This window comes from Scyliorhinus canicula, chromosome 6 (genome assembly GCF_902713615.1).
Source record: "Scyliorhinus canicula chromosome 6, sScyCan1.1, whole genome shotgun sequence".
Classification (NCBI taxonomy): domain Eukaryota; kingdom Metazoa; phylum Chordata; class Chondrichthyes; order Carcharhiniformes; family Scyliorhinidae; genus Scyliorhinus; species Scyliorhinus canicula.
In genome coordinates, this window is record NC_052151.1 from 22,869,053 (window position 1) to 22,886,347 (window position 17,295).

General features: G+C 49.7%; 1 protein-coding gene across 4 annotated transcripts in view; it reads left to right on the forward strand.

Moving 5' to 3' along the window:
- Positions 1 to 17,295, forward strand: part of daam2 (dishevelled associated activator of morphogenesis 2) — a 370,882-nt gene that overhangs the window by 75,549 nt on the left and 278,038 nt on the right. The window lies entirely within an intron of this gene.

The following is a 17,295-nucleotide window of genomic DNA, read 5'->3' on the forward strand; positions in this document are numbered from 1 at the left end:
CTGAAAGGAATTTCTGTCTCCTGATTGTAACAATTTCTGACTTAAGTCAAAGATGGCAGAGCAGAGTATAAGCACGCCAGCACTGTGTCTGAGGACGTGCACCCTGGATGTCTCAAACCACTTTACAGACAATGAAGTATTGTTTAAACTGTGATCAATATTGTAATGCAGGAGATGTGACAGCTAATTTTGCACACAGTAAGATCCCACAAACTGCAATGAGATAAATAGTAGACAATCTGTTTCTTTTAGGTGTTGGTTCAGGGATTATAACGTTTCCTTTTTTTCATCTCCCCCACCCTCTAGGTTTGGTGTAGAACATTTACCATGGCCTCTGTTAAACCAAATGAATTATTTCGGAGCCTTGTTTATTCTGAATCCTTCCTGTCTCCTAGCCACTGTATAGTGCAGATAGGCAGGGGTGGGAACCTGTGAGGGCACTCTGATTCAAGAGAAGCAAAACTGGTAAAAGGATGTGGAAAAGTAGATAGCACAATCGCTTCACAGCGCCAGGGTCCCAGGTTCGATTCCGGCTTGGGTCACTGTCTGTGCGGAGTCTGCACATCCTCCCCGTGTGTGCGTGGGTTTCCTCCGGGTGCTCCGGTTTCCTCCCACAGTCCAAAGATGTGCAGGTTAGGTGGATTGGCCATGGTAAATTGCCCTTAGTGTCCAAAATTGCCCTTAGTGTTGGGTGGGGTTGCTGGGTTATGGGGATAGGGTGGAGGTGTTAACCATGGGTAGGGTGCTCTTTTCAGGAGCCGGTGCAGACTCGATGGGCTGAATGGCCTCCTTGTGCACTGTAAATTCTATGTCTATGTAAAGATCGAAGGCAGAGGAAAGCATCAAAATAGGATCAGATCCTGGGATCAGAAAATAATGTTTAAAAATCAGAATTAAAAGCACGTAGCATTTACACAAAGGTTGATGACTTGAATGCACAAATTGAGGTAAATGTTTACGGTTTAATTGTCAGTATGAAGATGTGGCTACAGGGTGGCCAAGATTGGGAACTGAATATCCAAGGGGCTTCGGTATTTTGGATTTCGTGTTGTGTCATGGCAAAGTGCCAATTGATAACCTTTCTGTAAAAGGAGCCTTTGGGAAATAGCGACCATAATATCTTAGATTTTTGCAGTAAGTTTATTAAGTTTGAATGTGATATAGTTATGTTTGAACCACACAATACCCAATTAGGAGCCCCCCCCAACCACCCCCGAGCCTGCAGGAGACACATTGGTGGGCTGACCTACTGCTGATATGAATGGCCTCTGGATGGCAGATTGCCACAACACTGGTAAGGCAACACACATTCCACCTCCTGCCCTCCTTCATGATTTTTTCAGCTCTCTCCCCCTCCCAACCCACTCCTGCGAGCTCCATAAAATCCTGGCTGATGAATGCCGAATTGGATAAGGCAAGGTAAATATGGTGTGGTGTGGTTTGCGCCAGTGCTGCCAACTTGGTGTACTTGATCCCCCTATTTCTATGACCCGGTAAACCTCCTTCAATTCTGACATCTTGGGAATCCTCAGTTTTCATCACCCCATCATTGATGCTGTGTCTGCAGCTAGCTGGGTTCTACGCTCTTGGAATTGCGATCCTAAACCTCTCCGATTCACTCTCTCTCTTTGCTATTTGAAGATGGGAGATGCACCAAACTAAAATCTAATGGTATTGTTTCTCTCTTCCATCTTGGTGAGTTGCACATTGTCACTCTTTCTTTGCTCTCTACTTCTCTCTCTCTCTCTGCCATCTTAGTGTGTTGCACATTTCTGCTCTCTTGTATTTCTCTCCAGGGCCCGATTTTAACTCTGTTAACTCGCAGAGTCGATGGACATTGAAGGAGTTGGAATCTTGCCCTATCCCGCTCCTTGGCGAGTTGCAGCATTATCACTTCCTCTGTTTATCTCTTTCTCTCACCGCTCCCCCCCCCCCCCCCCCCCCCCCCCCCCACACTCCACTTTCTCTCTATCTCGCTCCCATCTGGCTGAGTTGCAATATTGTAAGACATGATCAATAAGGCATTAACACAACTGCAAATTTCAGCAACTCTCTCAAAATTCACTCAAGGGAAATGCTGAGATCTGTAATGTTTTTTAAAGAAGAGAAAATTCTAGAAGTACACAGCAGGCCAGCCAGCATCCACAAAACAGGAGGATGAGGAGTGGAAGAGAAATATTAGGAACAGGGGTTAGGTCATTCAGCTTTTCTCCTCCACCATTCAGTCAGATCATGGCAGCTTTGTACCAGACTCCCATTTGCCCAAGAGAATTGTATTGATTTTGGCCTTGAAAACTTAAATTGTCTCCCAGCTTTCACTGCATTTTGGAGGAGAGAGTTCCAGGTTTCATTGCTGTTGGGGGGTGGGGTTAAGAAGGCTACATTTTCTGTTGTGATAACTGCGTTCAGTTTAGTAGTCCCTCTTCCAGCACTTAGTGGTGCTCAAAGCAGACTGCTCTGTTTCCATTGCGAGGTTTCGCTTGGAACAGGATGTAAGCCTATCGTCAGAGGCTTATAGCTTGAGGGGCGCCACTCCGCTTCAAACATGGCTGACCAAGAGTCTCTTACCACCTGCCATTGGCGTGCGTTGGGCGGATTTTACAGGTTGATAATCAATCTCTTTGACCGTGTTATGAACGCCTTTCACTGGCCCTCCAGTCCTGGGATGGGACTCGATCCTGGAGCTTCTAGCTCAGAGGCAGGGATGCTACCCACTGCATCACAAGACCTCCCGCTGGGAGACCCAGGGGATGCTGTTAGAGTGAGAATCTTCCAAGCAGCCCTTGATGTGGGGGGGAGGCAGGAGCGGTAGATAAAAATTGATGGATGGTTCACCATCTATCCAATGTTTGATGAAGGCCTGTGTCGACCCTTTGTATTTTGGTTAGTTTGTTGGCCAATCTTGTGCCTCAACTCCACTTTCCTGGCTACTCGTCATATTCCTTGATTCCCTGTGAGGTTAAAAATCTGTCTATCCCAATTAATTATACTCGATGATGGAGCTGCCACAAGCCTCCGGGGTAGAGAGATAAAACAGATTCACAATCCTCTGAGTGAAGAGGTTTCTCCTCATCTCTGTCCTCAACCATCGACCCCCTTATCCTTAGACACTGGTCGCTGGTTTTCCGAAACCCATTCCCGTGCTCTCAGCTGCACTTGCATGAGAAGGGAAGCTCTTGGGAAAATGTTTCCCTGACCCCCCCCCCCCCCCCCAGTCACTCAGTTGAAAATTCCAAGAGACTGATGTCATATTCCAATCCTAACTATTCAACTCTCACCAGGCGCATTCCACTTGTGACCTTCCCATGGTCGCTACAGGATTCACCCTGGAGTATTTGGCCAGAGAATGCCGATTCTTAACCCTGTAGTTTCTGTTACAGTAACATATTCACCCAGCTCCTTTCAAAAAGATGTTCGGCATTGTCACACAAATAAGCTGCGAGAAATGGATAAACTCAGGCTCTTTGTTTTTAAATGGGACCTGGCAGTCCCTGGTACTTGTCCGTACTTCCTCGACGGAGTAGGGCAGATTGCGGGCCTTTATAAAATGGTACAACAGTGTGACTCCCGGGTGACAAAGGCTGTCGTGCAGGGCCCAGAGTCGGTCTACTTGTGCGCTGGTACATCTACCTCGGGATAGGGCGTCTGGAGGCCATTGAGCTTGCCGGGGCGATACAAAACTTTGTAATTGTAGGTGGAGAGCTCGATCCTCCACCTCAAGATCTTATCATTCTTGATCTTGCCCCGCTGTGTGATATTGAACATGAAGAACCGTTGGTCAGGGAGGAGAATAAATCTCCTGCCGGCCAGGTAATGCCTCCAATGCCGCACAGCTTCAACGATAGCTTGGGCCTCTTTTTCGACGGATGAGTGCCGAATTTCTGAGGCATGAAGGGTGCGAGAAAAGAATACCACGGGTCTGCCTGCCTGGTTGAGGGTGGCGGCTAGGGCGACGTCTGATGCGTCGCTTTCCGCTTGAAAGGGCAGCATCTCGTCTACTGCGTGCATCCCGGCCTTGGCGATATCGGCTCTTATACGGGTGAAGGCCTGTTGAGCCTTGGCCGTCAGGGGAAAATGGGTGGGCTGTATGAGTGGGCGGGACTTGTCCGCATAGTTTGGGACCCACTGGGCGTAGTAGGAGAAGAACCACAGGCAGCGTTTGAGGGCCTTGGGGCAGTGAGGGAGGGGAAGCTCCATGAGGGGGCGCATGCGGTCGGGATCAGGCCCCAGAACTCCGTACTGGACCACATAGCCGAGGATGGCGAAGCGGTTCGTGCTAAATATGCACTTCGCCTTGTTGTAGGTGAGGTTTAGGAGAGTGGTGGTGTGGAGAAATTTGGCAAGGTTGGCATCGTGGTCCTGCTGATCATGGCTGCAGATGCTGAGGTTGTCTAGGTACGGAAAGGTGGCCCGCAAACCGTTCCGGTCGACCATTCGGTCCATCTCCCTTTGGAAGACCGAGACCCCGTTGGTGACGCCGAAGGGAACCCTGAGGAAGTGATAGAGGTGACCGTCTGCCTCAAAGGCCATGTATGGATGGTTCGCTTTACGGATGGGGAGCTGTTGTTAGGCGGATTTGAGGTCTATCATTGAGAAGACCCAGTACTGTGCAATCTGATTGACCATATCAGATATGCGTGGGAGGGGGTACGCGTCGAGCTGCGTGTACCGATTGATGGTCTGGCTGTAGTCAATGACCATCCTGTGTTTCTCCCCAGTTTTAACGACTACCACTTGGGCTCTCAGGGGCTGTTGCTGGCCTCGATGATACCTTCCCGAAGCAGCCACTGGACCTCGGACCTGATAAAGGTCCTGTCCTGGGCGCTGTACCGTCTGCTCCTGGTGGCGATGGGTTTGCAATCCGGGGTTAGGTTTGCGAAGAGGGAAGGTCGATCCACCTTTAGGGTCTCGAGGCCGCACACAGTAAGGGGTGGTAGGGGCCCGCCGAATTTCAGGGTTTGGCTCTGGAGGTCCAGGCCAAGAAGCAGGGCAGCACAGACATTAAAGAGGACATAGAGCCACTGAATTCTACGCCCTGGACCGTGAGTGTGACCGTACAGTACCCCCGGATCGCCACGGAATGGGATCCGGAAGCCAGGGAGATTTTCTGATTGGCGGGGTGTACTGCGAGGGAGCAGCGCCTTACCGTATCCAGGTGGATGAAGCTTTCGGGTGCTGCCGGAGTCCAGCAGGCAAGAGGTCACGTGTCCGTCGATCTTAACGCTGGTCGATGCGGTGGCCAGGTTGTGCGGACGAGACTGGTCGATGGTCACTGAGGCGAGTCGTGGTTGGTCGTCACTGGTGTCGGACGATGGGGTGCACGGTGGGCACGGGTCCTGGAATGCTGGGAGTGCCCATGTGCCAGTGGGGAGACAAGATGGCAGCACCTGAAGGTCTTGGGGGGGACAAAATGGCGGCGCCCATGGGCCGCACGTGGCAGGGGCTGAAAGAGATGGCGGCAGCCATGGGCCGCACATGTTGCGCGGAGGAGAAGATAGCGGCACCCATTGGCCACGCTTGGTCTGGGGAGAGAAGATGGCGGCGCCCACTGGCCGCGCGTGGACTGAGTGGGAGAAGATGGTGGTGCCCACTGGCCGCACGTGGTCCGGGGAGGTGAAGATGGCGGCGCCCATTGTCCGTAAACGAGGGGGTTGGGGGCGATAGCGGCGACTGCACGTGCCTGGCACACTGCGGCAAAGTTCCCCTTTTTACCGCAAGCCTTACAATGGGCAGCGCGGGCCGGGCAGAGTTGGCGGGGGTGTTTCTGCTGCCGCAAAAGTAACATCTGGGACCCCAGGCGTTCGCTGGCTGGCGCGTGGCGCAGGCGTATTGGCTGGGTAAGGCCCCCGCTGGGCGGCTGTCTGTGGGGTCCACGATGCGTAGGAGGGGTGGGCCGCGCGGCTGGGGGTGTAGGCCTGAACATTGCGTGAGGTGACAGTCATAGAGAGCGCTAGCTTCTTTGTCTCTGCGAGATCGAGCGTGGCCCCTTCTGAAAGTCGCTGGCGCATGAGGTCCGACCCAATCCCCGGAACAAAAGCGTCCCGCATAAGGAGGTTAGAATGTTCAGTGGCCGTAACAGTCTGACAGTCACAGTCCTGGACTAGTGGGATTAGGGTCCGCCAGAAGTCTTCTGTGGACTCACCAGGAAGTTGAGAGCGAGTGGCGAGCACGTGCCTGGCGAAGAGCGTGTTCGTCTTCTGGGTGTAATTTTCTTTGAGTAGCGTCATGGCTTCGGCGTAGTTTGGCGCGTCCTGGATCAGCGGAAAGACGCTGGAGCTCAACCTCGAGTACAGAATCTACATTTTCTGAGCCTCCGGAACACGGCTTGGCGCCGAGTTGATGTACGCCTCGAAACAAGCTAGCCAGTGCTGAAAGTCCTTTTTGGCATCGCTTGGTTGCAGATCCAGCGGCAGGCGATCCGACTTGATACGGAGGTCCATCTTCTGAAAATCTTAGAGCAATAAATTGATGCACGATCAATTGCACGAAGATGAGAGTTGAATACAACTGAGGCTTTATTGCTCTAAGATGTGTGGCCTCCTACAGCAGCTGGCGAAATGGCTGCTACACGGAGGACACACATATTTATACTCCGCCTACTGGGCGGAGCCCGCAGGCAGAGACTACCGTCATACCTGTAGTACAGGTCCTACCATACATCACCTAATATAGGTGCAACTGTGGTTTACCACGCTGTGTGATCCTATGATTGCACAATTGGACTAATGCACCCTGCCAGCCTGCGTTGCCAAAAGTCATGTGGAGGTTGTGACGGATTTGGAGCCCAACGACTGGCTTCCAAGTTTAGTTGAGTTTTATATTGCAGCAGTGCATAGCATGAACGTGTCTAAAGTCACAATCTCCACATGGCAGGAGACATGTAGGGAATGAGCAGCAGCAGTGTGGCTGCTGGCTGCTGTACAAATCATCTTAATAAATCCTGTTGTGTTTCCACAGAAGTCTGTGAAAGTGCACCATTATAACGAGCCTGTACAAGTCCATTTTGGGTATATATCTAATCCTCTTGTGAAAGATACCACTGAATTGGCATTAACCATCCTTTCAGACGGTACCTCCAGATTTTCTTTTGTCAATTATTTTAAAAACGGGCGTCGTGTTAGTGTTCATTGCTTTATTTATTTTATACAATGTGGTGTTGCTGGCATTTTGTTGCACATCCCTAATTGCCCTTGTACGGAGTGGCTTGCTCGGTCATTTCAAGGGGTAGTTTAAAAAAAATAAATTTAAAGTACCCAATTCATTGAGGGGCATTTTTAGCGTGGCTAATCCACCTGATCCATCTTTTGGGCTGTGGGGGTGAAACCCACGCAAACACAGGGAGAATGTGCAAACTCCACACGGACAGTGATCCAGAGCCGGGATTGAACCTGGGACCTCGGCGCCGTGAGTCAGCAGTGCTAACCACTGTGGACTGTGCCACCCCTTCAGAGGGTAGTTTAACAGTCAACCACATTGCTGAGGGTCTGGAGTCACATGTAGGTCAGACCAGGTATGGACGGCAGATTTCCTTCCCTAAAGGACATTAGTGAACCAGATGGGTTTCTCCGACAATAAATAGTAGTTTCATGGTTACCATTGTTGAGACTAGTTTTCAATTCATTAAATTTAAACTCTACCAGCTGCTGCGGTGGGATTGAACGCATGCCTCCGAAGTGTCACTAGCCTAGTAACATCACTGTAATACTTCCTGTAGTCACTGAGACACTCCAGACCTACAGATGCAGAAACGAGGACTCGCTCAAACTTCTTGATTGAATTCTATACTCAAGGGGGCTTCATTTTGTGCTCTATTTTTAGCAGTCTGGCTAATGTATTCATGTTAAATTTGTGTTTGTACTATTTGAACAAATACTTGAACCTGTTAAAATAAATGGGTTAATGACTGTGTTAACACAGGGCAGAGAGGTCAAAATAACACGGGCAGGAATTTAATGGAAACATTTCAGTGCGTGTGCTGCAAACTGCAGGGATAGAATTAAACCCCAAGCTGCCAAATTGAAGAGGTTACTGGTGCAATTATGATGTTCCACTGCTATTTATCTGTACATTGCTCCATAACATAAAATATAAGCACCAAGCACTCCCAGGTCAAGTACAGCACATTTTTAAAAAAGTACATTTATATTGCAGCTTCCACGATGTCAGGATTTTGTGAAGTGCTTTACAGTCAGTGAAGTACTTTCATTGACAATAATAATCTTTGTTAGTGTCACAAAAAGGCTTACATTAACACTGCAAGTTACTGCGGAAAGCCCCGAGTCGCCACACTCCGGTGCCTGTTCGGGTACACAGAGGGAGAATTCAGAATGTCCAATTTACCTAACAAGCACGTCTTTCGGGACTTGTGGGAGGAAACCGGAGCACCCGGAGGAAACCCACGCAGACACGGAAAGAATGCGCAGACTCCGCACAGACAGTGACCCAAGGTCGGAATTGAACACGGGCCCCTGGCGCTGTGAGGCAGCAGTTCTAACCATTTTGCCACCTTGTCGCCCAACAAATTATCCCTGTGTCTGCGTGGGTTTCCTCCGGGTGCTCCGGCATCCTCCCACAGCCCAAAGATGTGCAGGTTAGACTGATTGGCCATGCTAAAAAAATTGCCCCTTTGTGTCCAAAGATGTGCAGATTAGGTGGGGTCACAGGGATAGGGCAGGGGAGTGGGCCTGTGTAGGGTGTTCTTTCAGAGGGTCGGTGCACTGCACTGCAGGGATTCTATGGTTCTAGTGTATCTCTGCTGTCACATTGAGTGAACAATTCACCTCATGCCTCTCCCCGTAACCCTTCACATTCTTTCTTTTCAGGAAACAACCCAGTCCCTTCTTGAAAGCCTAAGTGAACCTGCCTCTACCTCACTCTTAGGAAGAACAGCCTGACCACTCGCATCATGAAAGGGTTTTCTCATGTCGCCAATGCTTCTTTTTCCAATTACCTTAAATCTGTGCCCCCTGGCTGCCGATCCTTCTACCAATGGGAAGAGTTTCTCCCTGTCACGACGGACGTGGAGAGATGGTGCGATAACCTTTCCCCCTTTTTACCTCTATGTTGCCTGCACCAAGATGTGTTTTTGAGGGACTGTTCTAAATCATTTTGTATTGGGAGTTTCAATAATAAACACAAAGCAGGCTTTTGGGTGAGTTTAAATTAAAGAAAAGGATAATGTTTTAGTCACACTCCAGCCCAAAATGTAAACGCACACTGGCTCACTCACATACACAGACATACACACAAGTAAAGATGGATTCTAGAGACAAGGCTTACTCTTAGGTTATTAGCAAAAGATCATAGCAGAAGTAAATCGCACCTCCAAATTTCAGTCCTTTAAAAATGCACGTGTGGCAGACCTAGATGTGTTCCCCCTCGTGGTTCTTTGGCTATGTAAGTTGGAATCCTCTGGATTAGCAGACAAAGCCGTGGCCAAAGAGGTCGTGCAGAGGCAAGGCTTTGAAAATGAGTTAGTCACATTCTCTCCCTGTCTGGGTTGGCTGAAGGTTAGACAGGATTCTGCCTTTCTTGCTGGAGGATGGTCCGTCCCGTTGGTTCGCAGGCTGCCTTGCTCGGTCCCCTTGTTGATTATCTCAAACCAGTTTTGGTCACATGATGGCAAGTTTCAGTGCTTCCCATTGTCCACAATAATGGGTTGGAGTTGGGGTGACTGACACAGAATAAGGACTGATTGATAACCGATCAACATACCAGCTCCGATTACCTCACTGAAAGGCTTTATTTGATATTTCCTCTTCAGCACCCCATCAAGTTTGGTGCTCATTGTCTGTTAAATCTCTTTCATTGAGCTGGTCAAGTTTCATGTGGGGAACCCAGTTGCATTTGAGAATTTTCCAGAAGCAGATGCATATGCAGAAGTTACGCACAGTAGCCACCAGACCCTCGATGGCCACCTTGGGCAGCATTTCAACCCACTTTTCAATGTCAGTTTTCCAAAGTCCACATTGGCTGGAGCCAGTACCTTGATAGTTAAGAACGTGACAACATTGCAGGCATGACATGACTGTTGCACTGTCTACTCTGTCGAGACCCTCACGCTTTTTCAATACCTGCAGCCAGGCTGACTTCACGGTCGGACAACCAGCTGACTTTCATCCTGGACCAGGTTAGAACAGAGGTGAAAAGGTCGACGCCCAATTCCACTGTGAGGGAGTTCCATGTGACCAGTGCTGAATGCTCATGCCATCCCTTGGCTCATCCGCTTTTAATTCTCGTATATTAAAGACTGTCCAATTTGGATAAAAGCAAATGACTGTGGATGCTGGAATCTGAAACAAAAACAGAAAATAATAATAATAATCGCTTATTGTCACAAGTAGGCTTCAATGAAGTTACTGTGAAAAGCCCCTAGTCTCCACATTCTGACGCCTGCCCGGTACGGGAATTGAACCCGGGAAGTTCCGCACACATGGTTCCATACTGGCCAGCTTTATTTATGCAGGGAATCTGCTAATGATTTCTCCGCCCCCTCTCATTGGGGAAGCTTATACACCCTAAGGATTGTGGGATTGTCATTAGTCCCCAACCAATGGTAAGGAGGCAGGTTGTAACAGACAGGAAGGCCTGGCTCCTGTTTGCGGACGGACCAAAGGTGTTCTGCAAAGCAGTCATCCAGTCTACGTTTAGCCTCTCCAGTGTCGAGTAGACCACATTGGGAGCAGCAAATGTCAGCAGACTCGAAATGTTAGCTCCCTTCTCTCTCCTCGTATGCTGTCAGACCTGCTGTGATTCTCCAGTATTATCTGTTTTTGCCCAATTTGGATGCCCTCAGATGCTTTCTGTGATACCCAAATGGAGTGTTAACTTTCAATAGATTCTTGGATGCTTGGCTGGTTCTGAGCTTTACCAGGCTGGATTCACTTTCAAAGTGTGTGTGTGTATGTGCGTGTGTGCTTTCTTTTATTTTTACAAATCCATGTCAGGGAAGGCTGCCAACTCATCTTCGGCGATGGTTGTTTGTCAGAGAGTTTTTAAAAAAAAATCTATCAGAGCCTAATGAATGAATCTCTTTCACTTACGCTGATGTCACGTGGGATTCTGGAACCAAAAACCATGAAGATTGAACTGATCGCTGTCCGGCTGTTCTTCACGGGCGTTAAGAACCGCAAAGAGCTGCCCCAGCACGATTGCCGGCCTAGTTGGGAAAGGAATTCCAACTGCGAGCCAGTCGCCTGGTGCTTGTCACTCTTCCAGCCTCTGAACAACAGACCCATGCACGACTGAAGAATGTTAGAATGCGGATTAGCTGTGTCAAGTGTTTCACAGGCCAGAGGAAGGAGTTTGTTGCATTGTGGCCTGTGTCTGTCTGAGAGGGTGCGCGGTGGAGAGAGGGAGGAAACCTGCTTCATTCCAGCTTATACGGATTGGGAGGTTGTGTGCGTTTGCCCAAGGAACCATCTGTACGCACCGCGCAGGAGAAGGCCACCGTGCGTCTTCAGGCTCTTTGACAACGCTGTTCCTCCAGGCCTTCCCCCATAGCCATGGGCATTTTTCCATTTCATGGAGACGGAATTGTGGCACGGATTCTGCAGTCGGGGGTGTGGTTGTTTCATTTTCATAAGTTGCGGAAGGAGGGAAGGCGGAGCTGAAACATTTTGATACGCGCTCGTTTAGGAAGCTGGTGGAGGTGGGGTGGGGTCTGCATGAAGCAGTTAACGCGGGAAATGGTGTGCTTTCTGTCCTGGATTTGAGCCTGTGCTCCCACAGCTCCCTCCCATCATATCCGGGCTTGTTGGCCCCTCTGATCACCACAGGGACTACAGCGGCATCAAAATGGAAGAATTCTGCCGAGCACTTCCAACCGTGCAGCACTCCCTCAGTAACGGGAATGTCAACCGGGGTATGTGCTGAAACCTCTGGAATGGTACATGGCTCCATGCATCACTGCTGCCACGGATGATAGTGTTGCCATGATACAGGCCTGCATCAGCTCAACCTTTCACCTTTCCTCCCAGTACCTTTCCTCCCAGTCCTTGGCCCTGAGCTTGTGCCGACATTCAAAGATTAAGCCTGGGGTTAAAAGAGCAGAGGTAAAAATGTGCAAACCCATCCATAAGGGTGTAAGCACTGGAAAATGATTGACTAGCAAAAATCATCAATACTGCCAGATACTAGAAAAATGGAAAGGCTAATTCGGAACATGGAACATAGAACATACAGTGCAGAAGGAGGCTATTCAGCCCATCGAGTCTGCACTGACCCACTTTAAGACCTCACTTCCACCTTATCCCCTTAACCCAATAACCCCATCTAACCTTTTTGGACACTAAGGGCAATTTAGCAGTTCTAACATTGAGTGAGTTACTTCATGTATTAGAATCATAGAATTTACAGTGCAGAAGAAGGCCATTTGGCCCATCGAGTCTGCACCGGCCCTGGGAAAGAGCACCCCACTTAAGCTCACACCTCCACCCTATCCAGGTCACCCAGTAATGCCACCTAACCGTTTTGGACACGGAGGGCAATTTAGCATGGCCAATCCACCTAACCTGCACATCTTTGGACTGTGGGAGGAAACCGGAGCACCCGGAGGAAACCCACGCAGACACGGGGAGAACGTCCAGACTCCGCACAGACAGTGATCCAGGGGGGAATCAAACCTGGGACCCTGGCACTGTGAAGCCACAGTGCCAACCACTGTGCTACTATGTTGCCCCCCAACACTTAATCGGGAACCACAGAGGGACGGTCTAGGCATGGGTGGGAGTGTACGAACCTCCAGACAAACCCCCTACAAGCACCACATGCCGATCGGGTATTGGGCCTATCAGCCTCCCTCAGAACTGGAGAGGAAGCAAGTTATCCTCGATCCTGAGAGGCTGCCAAAGAGAATTATAGTGCTTACATGTATAGATTTTTAAAAGAAATCGGATTTCAAGCCAACTGCCTGTATGGAAAGAAATCGAGGTTTGTTTGAAGCTGCTCAGATTTGTGCTGAAGCTGCCAGATTGTGAGATTGTCCCCGTTTGATCTCCAGATAACCCCAGTGAGAACAAATGAGGAATAAAAGGACCGGAAATAGATTGGAGGGGGAGAATGCAACAATCAAACGAATGAGTAAAGATAACAGTATAATAAGTCTAAAGGAAAGGAAAGAGGCTAAATAATGTAGAGCGATCAAGTTGAAGCAGAGGAAGGAAAACGGTGAATGAACTCCTCTTCTTGGCCCCAAACCTCCTAGTTCCTCTCTGTTCTCTGCCTACTGCATCCTTCCCTTCTGCATCAAGTCCCTTTTCTCCCTCCCCTTCACTGTACTCTCCCTCTTTGTTCTCCCCCACTCCATCCTCCCCTATTCCAATTACCCCCTCCTCATCCACCCCAACGAAGCCCTCCTCCACTCCATCCGTCCATCTATCTCTGTCTGTCATCCCCCTCTCCATCCATCCCACTTGGCCCTCCCTCTCTCTGTCGGCCTACTCTCCGTCCTCTCCCACTCCTTTCGAAACTCTTTGTCCAACCCCACTCCGTCCTCCCCCACACCACAGTCCACATCTCCGATCACTGCCTCTTCGTCCTCACCCACTCCCCTCCCCACTTCTCCATCTACCCCCTCACCTACTCTGCCCTCCCCCCTCCGTCCTTCCACACTCCATCCATCCCCCTTCCCCCTTTCCATCCTCCCCCTGTCCAACCACCTGCTCTCCATCCCCCCCCCCCCCCTCATTCCTCCATCCTCCCATTCCTCCTTTTATCTCTCCGTCCTCCCTCTCTTCATTCCCCTCCCGCTTCACTCCCCCCCTGCCTCTTCATCCTCCCCGGCTCCATTCTCTCTCACTCTTGTGGCATCCTGCTACCCTTCCAAACCTGCCCTCTCTCTTCCTCCGTCTCTTGTTTTTCTCACCCTCTCTTCCTCCGTCTCTTGTTTTTCTCACCCTCTTGGTCTTCCTCCTCTTGGTCTTTCTCCCTCTCTCTCTCTCTCTCTCTCTCTCTCTCCACCCCCATCTTCTTCTCTCTTTCCTCCACTATACTTAGCCCTTTCTCCTTTCCCCCCCCCCCCCCCCCCCCCCCCTCCCCGTGACCTGTGAAAATGCATCTAATTTATCATTAAGTACAATAAAGCCTCCTCATGCTGTCTCGGTCCGGTCCCTTTGCTGAACGAACCCAGTTTGGCTGATGTGGGATGCAGCAATGATAACAGAGAACGCTGAAAATACTCGGCAGCACTGTGGACAGTTTATGAGTTAATATTTCATATCGATGACCTTTTGTCAGTATTTTGTCAGCTGAGTATTCCCAGGGTTTAGCTGTTTTTAGTCCACATTTCCAGCATTTCACTTTTGCTCCAGAACAGTGTCTACGGATTTGGGGCAGGGAAGGATCTACTGGAATTCTTGATCACTACAAACCTGCTGGCAAGTACGTGGGAATACCGGGGAAGAGTCATCAGGCCCCAAGTCCATCTCCACTCACAATGATACATAGACACAGGCATCGGGTGAAGCATATAGGAGTGTAGTACTACTCAGTAGAGAAGATGTGTGAAGAGATCAGATCATTCAGGAATCTGGTAAGAGCCACTTGGCATTTGGCACAAGAAGCCACTTGGGCTGATCAGTATGTCAGTCCTATTTCTTTTTCATTTTTAGGGCTATTTTTAAACTCTACGTTTAGATCCTGGGTTTAATGCCTCATCTGAAGGTCAGTAAACCTATCACCAGTCAGAATCCATGGTTTATTGATTTGCCAGCACTCACTGTTTGGATTCATCTCTGAAGATGGCCACGGGTGAGGTTCTGAGTCAGATGCTGGAACCATTGTCTCCCAGCAGGTGTCAGCACCTTTCGGAGAGGAGGAGATGAGATGAGTGACCTTTCCAACGGAGGAACATCGTCATGGAGAACCCCTCAGCTCTTAAAGAACAAGGGTCCACAAATAGTGATGGGGGCGAATGGTTAGTTGATCTGATGTTGCATCTCTGCTTGGGGAAGAATGTTGGTGTGACAATCCGGCAACCCCTCCCGACCCGAGTGGCCTGTGGTTAAAATTGAAGCCTTCCTCTTCAGGTCATAGTGTGTTGCAAAACTATAATGCATCAAAGGTTTTGGTTAATATGGAAGCACTGGCTGACTTGCCTTGTCTTGCTGGGAGAAGCCGTGTGCATATGTGTGAAACCACATTCAGCAGAGTGTATTTACATTCTGTGATGGAGATGTATTCTTGCTGCTTAATCCTCAGGCCAAACATATTCATTGAAAGGAAATAGGATTTAAAAAGCATTCAAAAGATTCCATGCTTTGTCAAGGATGTGCATTAACGTAAATGTTTAAGTTCATTGTGCCAATAAGGCCAGTGCCTGGGGCAGGCCTGAGCTTCCCTCCTACTGGTTGCTGTGTAGACCTCTGTGATGTACAGGGATTATGGATTGTTCAGCCATCAGACGGGAAGCATATGCTGAGGATTTTCTCATGCCTCCCTGTGATTCATTAGCTCCGTAAAGCGGTAACTCATTGACCCATGATGCTGACTCTGTCTTTTAATATAGGCGGACAAATTGTGGAGAGATTTTCCGACACTTGGCTTGATCAAAGGACACGCGCCCCAAGCGGCCATTCTTAATCTGTTAGTCTCGATAGCTGTTCGTAAAGTCTCGATCACGGAGGACGTTGCAGTTGAAGCTTGCCGCTTCTCAGCTCACAATCACCCACAGACACACACATTTTCCAACCTCGAATCACAGAAAATGATTCTTCACACAGTGACTGTTTTGGGTTTAGATCGGGTGGTGGACACAGGCACAGTAGCTCAGAGAATTGAGTATGTATCTTGAAGAGGTAAAAGCTGCTGGGATGTGGGAAAGAGCGGGGGGTGGGGAGGGGGGTGGGTAGTGGGACTATCTGACAGAGCCAGTGTAAATTTGAGAGGTCAAGTGGCCTCTTTCTGTGCGGTACTGTTCCATAGTTTGTAAAATTTAACAGCACGGAAGGAAGCCATGTGATCCATGGTGCCTCAGGTTTTTCCTTTTCATAACTTACCTTTTTACGAGCATCCTGTGGTGGTCCTCGAAGGACTGCTGGTTAGGCTGCAGGCAGGCTTGCTATTCCCAAATGCTGCCAGGGCCAGGCCAGTTTCAGGAAGGGAATGTGACGGCCGTCTTGTGTGCCCTCTTGCAGCATACTTAAGGCTGGCGCCCTGGATGTGTTTTACTGCGTTTGCCAACACAGGGGAACAGCCCGGCTTTCCGTGTCCCAACAGGCACGTGCCTTCTGCCCCCACCATCTTGGCTGGATTTCATGCCCCATTGTGCCACTGTAAAACAGACATGCCATCCACCAGCTTCTAGCCTTCAGGTTCAGGGACATTGAAACTGCGCCTTGTGGTTTATTAAACAGCAGACCCCGAGATATACTCGCTCCACCCAGCACCGGGCCTTGCGTGCTCAGTATATGACATTACATGTTATATTTCCACACAGCACTTTAACTGTTCCTGCAGTGGCTTGCTGGGAGTCTGGGAGTCCGGGGGGGGGGGGGGGGGGGGGGGGGGGGGGGGGTGGCCTTCTAATGTATTGTGCCAAGATTGGTCCTGTTTATTGGCATGACAGGAGATTTATGCTGACATACCCGCACAATTTGTCTTGGTTCATTATCGCATATTTTTTCACATTTCCTCTTTTCATTCTTGCTCTTTTAATCGTTGACCGTGACGGAGAGAAAAAGAGAGACTTCTCATTCAAAGGCTATAACAGTAGCATTAATATAGATTAATACCCAGCTGGCCTGACTGTACAGAGGAGGTAGGGGTGGTTAGGATTGTGGGGGAGTGGAGGGGGGGGGGGGGGGGGGGGGGGAGTTTGAGGATGCAGGGGGATGGGATGTGGTGCCACGCTATGACTTCAGCTCCTTTATGAATTACTGTTGGCAGCAGAAACAAATACTCCTGCTTTCAGTGGATTCAGATTAATGGCTTGCAAACTCTTTGATGATTCTCTCTTATTCCTTTTCTCTAACATTGCGTCAGCTCTGGCTGATGTGAACACTCAAGAGTCTGTGCGGAAAGTCTGAAGCTCGTGAGTGGCTCCTGGGCTCTGTTCCTGCTGCTCTGGTCGATGGCCTCCCAAGGTGTGTTTGGGTTGGGGGCAGTACCACGACGGGCTGAATCGTTTCCCACTTCCTTTCTCCGCCCCCCCCCCCCCCCCCCCCCCCCCCCCCCCCGCCTTTCACGCCCAGCCCCTTCTCGTTATACCTGAAGAAGACCTAGTCCACACTTACTGAGGCCTGCGCTGTCTTGTTGGCCCACAGTGTTGGCACTGGAGCATCATGGGATTGTGCTATG